Source organism: Polypterus senegalus, unplaced genomic scaffold (assembly GCF_016835505.1).
Source record: "Polypterus senegalus isolate Bchr_013 unplaced genomic scaffold, ASM1683550v1 scaffold_2704, whole genome shotgun sequence".
NCBI lineage: Eukaryota > Metazoa > Chordata > Cladistia > Polypteriformes > Polypteridae > Polypterus > Polypterus senegalus.
Window position 1 is genome coordinate 1 of NW_024381033.1, and position 7,744 is coordinate 7,744.

The 7,744-nt window shown below is 35.6% G+C and overlaps 1 long non-coding RNA gene across 1 annotated transcript; it reads left to right on the forward strand.

Annotated features, from left to right (window-relative positions):
* Window positions 1–5,567: 5,567 nt before the first annotated feature.
* Window positions 5,568–5,942, forward strand: LOC120520471. Its single transcript, XR_005631841.1, has 2 exons — window positions 5,568–5,645; window positions 5,904–5,942. It is a non-coding gene; the product is annotated as an uncharacterized LOC120520471 (long non-coding RNA).
* Window positions 5,943–7,744: the final 1,802 nt, after the last annotated feature.

The following is a 7,744-nucleotide window of genomic DNA, read 5'->3' on the forward strand; positions in this document are numbered from 1 at the left end:
TCTTTTTGTTTAGAACAAGATGATGAGGCTATAGGATGCTTTGAATCACTAAAGCTGGACAGCTGAAGGCTGGAACAATTAGAACTGGTCTGACAAATCTCAATTTCTCTCTCTCTCTCTCTGCACTGGTAGATTGAAAACTGTTCATTGTGGCATTATAGGAATAAATCCATCCTGATTCTGTAAGTGGTAAAGACTGATGGTGATAGTGTAAATTTAATGGTTGAGTTGTTTTCTTAACACATTAGATCTCAATACCAGCTGATCATAATTTGAATATCCCTTTTCAAATGGATATCTCCACTTCATTTCTTGTAGTATATTTATCATTTATAGCACCTTGGTCTCATACATTTGAAGTATGCTTAAAAAGAATACATTTTATATGTTGTTGAATTGAGTAACATTATTATATTTGGATATTTTCATATTGTGACAACACTGCAATTTCCATCTGTAATAAATATGAACAAAATCTCATAATGTAAGGAAGAACAAACTAAAAAGTAGAGAGCAAAAAATACAACAAATCCTAAAGACTCTCCAGCTGAAATTGATATCTACATGTAGGTGGTATGACATGTCTGCTTTTCTGTTACTGCGGTACAATGAAGCCCTCCAATCCTGTCTCTTGTATTTCTCTTAACTCTGCTAGTAGCATGAAAACTGTCCATTACTTTACTGAAGATTGGCTTAAGTTCTATAAATAAAATGATTTGTTCTCTGTAAATTTTAAGACATGGTCTCTGCTTCTACCAAGCTGATAGATGTGAGTAAAAGTGGTGTAATATCACTATGAGAAAATATATATATCTCCATATATTTTGATGTTTATTAGTGAACTAACTCCATAGTACAAATCACACATTTGTAAAAGTACTTAATTTTTATATTTGCAGCAGAGGTGTGTATGTGACCAATCAAACATAGGAAAGCAAATCATGCTTGTTTCATATATTCATGTATTCATAGTTAATCCAAACTGAAATTAATAATTACCTTCTTACTATTAGTACATTCAGATTAATACTACATAGGGCAAAATTCAAAAAAATGCAATGGGAATAAATCTTGCAGTTATAAATCTCATTGGAGAGCAGCTCTGGATGCATACTGTAAGCTAATGGTGTTGTTCACTCAATTTTAAAATTAAAAGAAAACGGTAAAAAAATTGTTTTCTAATTTTAAAATTAAATTAACAGTTGAAATACAAAAAGATCAAGACTGAATAAAGATAAAGACAGAGCTGTAAAAATATTTCACAGGCACTGAATTAGTTGTATGAATGCCACAGTACAGGTAAAATTCCGTTACAACGAATATCTTTACAACAAAATTTTCATTACAACGAAGTATTTCTATGGTCCCGACAGCTTCCCCATATGACATGAGTCTATAGAAATCTCGTTACTACAAAGTACATTCAGCAGATACTTTCATTACAACAAAGTGTACAAAAGACCTTGAAATGCCTGTATGAATTATCCGCAGAGCAGTTAGTTCTCTGGCCGCAGCTCAGTTGTGCACAACGATCCCCAAACAGAAGCATTGTAATTTTTTTTTCTTTCTTCGAACTTTCCTCGTGCTGTTCATTTATTTTTTTTGCCTTTTTTGTTTCCTGCGGTTTTCAGTGATACTTTTTGCTTATTGCTCATCAACATTTGAAAAACATCCATTGAATTTAACTCATTGTCACCCTCCTATAGAAACGGCAGACACGAAAAATGATAACAGTTCATATTAGAAAAGAAAAACAAATTTTTATAGCTCTCAATTATGGCACAAAGAAAAAAGACTGCCAGTGAATTTGGAATTTCGCCATAGACACTGTCAACTTTCTTGAAAGACCGAGCAAAAAAAGGAGAAAAATCTCGGGTTGCAAACATATGTGAACTGCTTCATTTGAAGACATTGAAAAAGCAGTTTTTATGTGGTTTATTGATGCTCGTTCAAGAAACATTTCTATTAATGCGCCACTCATTCAAGAGAATTTGAGCTTTGTAAACTCTCTTGGGACCTCCCCCAACTAGACAGCATGCCGAAGAGCATCCCGAAGTTCAAAGAGCATTCGAAGTCCAATCTCCTCCTCTGTACAGGGCAAAAGCAGGCTCACAGCTATGCTACGTCTCTCCGCCAAAGTAAACAGAAAAGATCTCAATGGGTGATGCAAGGATAGGAGCACGGACATTGTTAATGCAGATAACAGGATTAATTAGTCACTGACCCGGCCACGTCCCTGCTTGACTGCTGTATTTGTGTATGGCAGAGTGGCAGAACACGTTACAATAAATAACTGCCGTTCCTGTTTCAAGCTGAATAAAACTGGTTTTGCTAAAGTACTGAGAGTAAGCCTCATGTTTTGGGGTGCAAGACAGGGACTTATAGCGCGACCCCGATCTTTTATGATTTGCTTCTGTGGCGCTTCACTGCACCGCTGTGAGCCTGCTATTGCCCTGCCCCAGAAACTGACAAACAATCTTTCACAGACGCTGCAATCGCGATTCGGGACGCACTTCAGCGTGTCATTCCCATTGGGTGGGGAGTGGGAATCCCAAAATATGCTTCCACATTTAGATAATGTTCACGTTGGATTCCTCCCACCCAATTGCACAGCAGTGCGTCAGCCATTGGATTTGGGCATCATTCGCACCCTGAAAGTGTATTATGGCAAGGTAATGCTGAGAAAAATTCTTGGCAGCATAACTTGTAGGCAGAAGGAGATTAAAATTGACGCGAAAGAAACTATTGAAATGATTGCAAACGCCTGGACGCAAGTTAAAGAAAGCACTATAGTAACAAATACAGAATTTCATTAGAACAAAATTTTCGTTACAACAAAATATTTTTTTGGTCCCTGGGAGTTTGTTGTAATGGAATTTTACCTGTATTTTGCATATACTGCACATCAAGCTTTGCTGAAAAACTCAAATTGGAAGAGATGCACATTTCAGCATGCATGAGAATAACTGCATACTACAAACCAAAAATGCTGTATACAGGATAGAATAATGAACTAAAAGGTCACCATTCTTGAGTAGTCCATTCAGAACTTTGACCTAAATGCAGATAAGAATTTATGGCATGACAAAGTTTGCTTTGTTAGCAAGGTGCTTAGCTGAGTCTTAACAGTTTAAAGTAAATGAGGTTCAGGCTTTTTGTGGAAGAAGAGCAGGCACTTCTTAAAGTGTACTTTCAAAATCTAATTTTCAAGTACTTATTTGAAAAGTTAATATTTGTTTATGGACTTTTTTATCATTTGCTCCTCCCCTTCTGTAAGGATTGAAACCAAATTGCAATTTATTTATTTATTAATTTATTTATTTATTTTTATTTTTTTAACTCTTTCCTGTCTATCACCTCAGTCAGAGATCTCACTAGAGGCTGACAGTGATTTTCTCATCTGTTGTGTGCAGTGCATCTCTCCTGTGATCTACCAGCTTTTCTAAATGGTTACACTGTATGTTAATTCTTAGAGGATATTATGTTCACACATCCCATGACCAATGATATTCTCTCAGTCATTCTTTTTTTTGTGCAGTATGCAAGATTGGTTCGTTTCCATTATATTTATTATTAGATTATTTTTTAGGTTAACTTTGCATTGACTGCTGTCTCATCAATATAATCTGATATCTCAGCAATGAAATACTCAGTTGGTCACTTCTTTGACTAAAGCTGTGTTTTGTATGTGCTGCTTGTTTAATCAAAATGTTTATCTTTTTTATGACTTGGATAAAATTAAATAACTTTTAAGAGCTATTGTTGCAAGAATGCTGAAAATTTAGAACTTTCATAGCACACAATTTTGTTTATTTGCAGAAGTATATTATTTGTATGCATTATGTATGTATCTACAGTGGTGGCTTATTTGCCCCTTCCTGATTTCTTATTCTTTTGCATGTTTGTACACACAAAATGTTTCTGATCATCAAACACATTTAATCATTAGTCAAATATAACACAAGTAAACACAAAATGCAGTTTTAAATGATGTTTTTTATTATTTAGGGAGAAAAAAAAATCCAAACCTACATGGCCCTGTGTGAAAAAGTAATTACCCCCTGAACCTAATAACTGGCTGGGCCACCCTTAGCAGCAATAACTGCAATCAAGCATTTACGATAACTTGCAATGAGTCTTTTACAGCTCTGGAGGAATTTTGGCCCACTCCTCTTTGCAGAATTGTTGTAATTCAGCTTTATTTGAGGGTTTTCTAGCATGAACCGCTTTTTAAGGTCATGCCATAGCATCTCAATTGATTCAGGCAGGACTTTGACTAGCCACTCCAAAGTCTTCATTTTGTTTTTCTTCAGCCATTCAGAGGTGGATTTGCTGGTGTGTTTTGGGTCATTGTCCTGTTGCAGCACCCAAGATCGCTTCAGCTTGAGTTGACGAACAGATGGCCGGACATTCTCCTTCAGGATTTTTGAGACAGTAGTATCCATGGTTCCATCTATCACAGAGCCTTCCAGGTCCTGAAGCAGCAAACAACCCCAGACCATCACACTACCACCACCATATTTTACTGTTGGTATGATGTTCTTTTCTGAAATGCTGTGTTCCTTTTACGCCAGATGTAACGGGACATTTGCCTTCCAAAAAGTTCAACTTTTGTCTCATCAGTCCACAAGGTATTTTCCCAAAAGTCTTGGCAATCATTGAGATGTTTCTTAGCAAAATTGAGACGAGCCCTAATGTTCTTTTTGCTTAACAGTGGTTTCTGTCTTGGAAATCTGCCATGCAGGCCATTTTTGCCCAGTCTCTTTCTTATGGTGGAGTCGTGAACACTGATCTTAACTGAGGAAAGTGAGGCCTGCAGTTCTTTAGACGTTGTCCTGGGGTCTTTGTGACCTCTCGGATGAGTTGTCTCTGCGCTCTTGGGGTAATTTTGTCGGCCGCCACTCCTGGAAGGTTCACCACTGTTCCATGTTTTTGCCATTGGTGCATAATGGCTCTCACTGTGGTTTGCTGGAGTCCCAAAGCTTTAGAAATGGCTTTATAACCTTTACCAGACTGATAGATCTCAATTACTTCTGTTCTCATTTGTTCCTGAATTTCTTTGGATCTTGGCATGATGTCAGCTTTTGAGGTGCTTTTGGTCTACTTCTCTGTGTCAGGCAGCTCCTATTTAAGTGATTTCTTGATTGAAACAGGTGTGGCAGTAATCAGGCCTGTGGGTGGCTACTGAAATTAAACTCAGGTGTGATACACCACAGTTAGGTTATTTTTAACAAGGGGGCAATTACTTTTTCACACAGGGCCATGTAGGTTTGGATTTTTTCCTCCCTAAATAATAAAACCATCATTTAAAAACTGAATTTTTGTGTTTACTTGTGTTATATTTGACTAATGGTTAAATGTGTTTGATGATCAGAAACATTTTGTGTGACAAACATGCAAAAGAATAAGAAATCAGGAAGGGGGCAAATAGTTTTTCACACCACTGTATATGAATTATGTTTAATTGCAAGACCGTTTGATTGTCACCTTTATTGTTACACATACAGGAGATTCCAGCCAAAGCATCAGTTTACATTGACAATGCTTAAAACCTCTCTGTCAACTCCGAGTGATTATAAAGATATTCTTAACCCCATGGTAATACAGGATTGGTTAAGAGGTGCACTTAGCAACAGCATTCAAAGGTAAAACAAACCAGTCATCTTATTTTTTTTTCTTGTTCTTTTTGTAGAAAGTTGTATTTATAATTAAAGTTTTACATTACTTTTTCCTACAATGGGCTAGCTAGGTCCCAACCTTCTACCCAGGGCTGATGGGATAGGCCTCTTGCAACCCTGAAGTAAATACTATTCGAGAATCAGAATATTACATTTTGTGATTTAATACACACAACCTGGTTTCATTCTGTTTGTAAAATGTTTTAATCTGTTAGCCTTTTTCAGGTACTTTGAAACTGTTTCTGATGTTCTTAGCTCAGTAAAGAAAATGGAAGAAAGTTTAAAAAGACTAAAACAAACAAGAAAAGACGGTAACCTCAAGTAGTACTGGTGCAAATGGAGGTTTAAGTGATGACAACAAGATTCGATTACAGCTGGCACTTGATGTGGAATATTTGGGTGAACAGGTACGTTAAGATATTTAATGAGTCAAGGTCAATGATCAGATTGCCTGTTTTTTGTCAGATAAATGGTTCAATAGGAGGTGTGCAATATGTTCTATGTGAGATATCTCGATAAAAATGAAATTAATGTTAATTAACTTCCAAATATTTATAGTAAATGAGTGCATATTTTTAAATATGGTTAAATGGTTTGCTTTTATTGGTAGATTGGTACAATTGCAAAATATTAGTAAGAAACTGGAGAAAGTCTGAAGAAAGTTAGGTAGGTAGAAGTAACTTTAATTTACAGTAAAGTATAGACTGTTTTTTTTGTTTGTTTTTTTGTTTTTTTTTTACACTAAACAGTTTCAGTTTATACATAAAATGTATGTCATTTATAAATTACAATAAAATAAGATTTTTCACACTAGGATCAGAATGTCTAAAAAATGGAAATCGCTCTTTAGTAGTAAATTCTGGCTCGTTTAATACATGCCATATACAGTGCAGGAATTTAGAGACTAAACTCTCCTGCAAATCTCTAGCATCTAATAAAAGATCAGATAACTACTCTTAAGATAAATTATTTCTAATGCAAAATATTGTAATTACTATAAAACATCAACATAAAGATCTAAATTTACTACTGATAGGATAGTTTAGCCTAGAATGCAGGTTGGATCAGAGAAGTTGACTTGAATCTCTTTCAAGTCTTATATTTTTCACATAGAAGTCCTTGTGTTCCACTGAAAGCCTAACAGCTTGGGGACAGTGCCACCTTTGTCCAAAGCTGATAATAGGAAAGGGAAGTTATTTGTGGTGTTTAGAGGCTTTCTTGCCTGGGTCAAACTAAGCAAGAATTGAAAGACCAGAATGTCCAAACTATAGCGGTCAGTGAACTAACAAGCAAGCTGCCATGAATAACAGCAAAGATACTGCACCTAAAATATTGGTACATAGTGAAGAGGTCAATTGTTCATTTTTGATTATTGTGTTAGTATTGCTTGTTTAGACCAACTTTTTATTATGTTTATGTAAATATGGCAACTTAGTCATCATATAGGTGGGCTGAATGGTAATTTTTAACAGCATATATATTGTAGTTGGACATGTAAAAATTGCTTGCTACACTGTATAAATTCATTTGCTTCTGGCTGTGTTGCCGTATTTCTGCATAAACTTCACCCCAAATATTGCAGTCTTATTTTTAAGTTGGTTCTGGGAAGATCACCACAGTCACCAAGTCACTTCTAATGAAACCCCAATTTGATTAACTTACACTGGCTTACTAGATTGAAATCACACCATTGACTATTTTTACAGGTCAGCAAGTTGTTTAAAGGACAATTCTTTGGACTTATTTTTTAAATTGCATAATTTTGCAAAACAAATTAATGTGTAGCTTACTTTGCAGTTAGAAAGCAGAATTCACACATTTTCCCCCACCTCCTAAATGTTATGTATTTGTTTATTTATTTACTTCTATACACACATGCATACACATATACTTAATTCATGGATCATAACATTAAAACCACCTGCCTAATATTGTTTCGTCACACTTTTCATAATAGTACAGAGAGTTTGGTTCAGTGCTATATGCAGTCATAACACATTCAAATGCTAACAGTTCACACACATGCAAGGGACCATCCTTCCTATATTTACTGACGTGTGTACTGC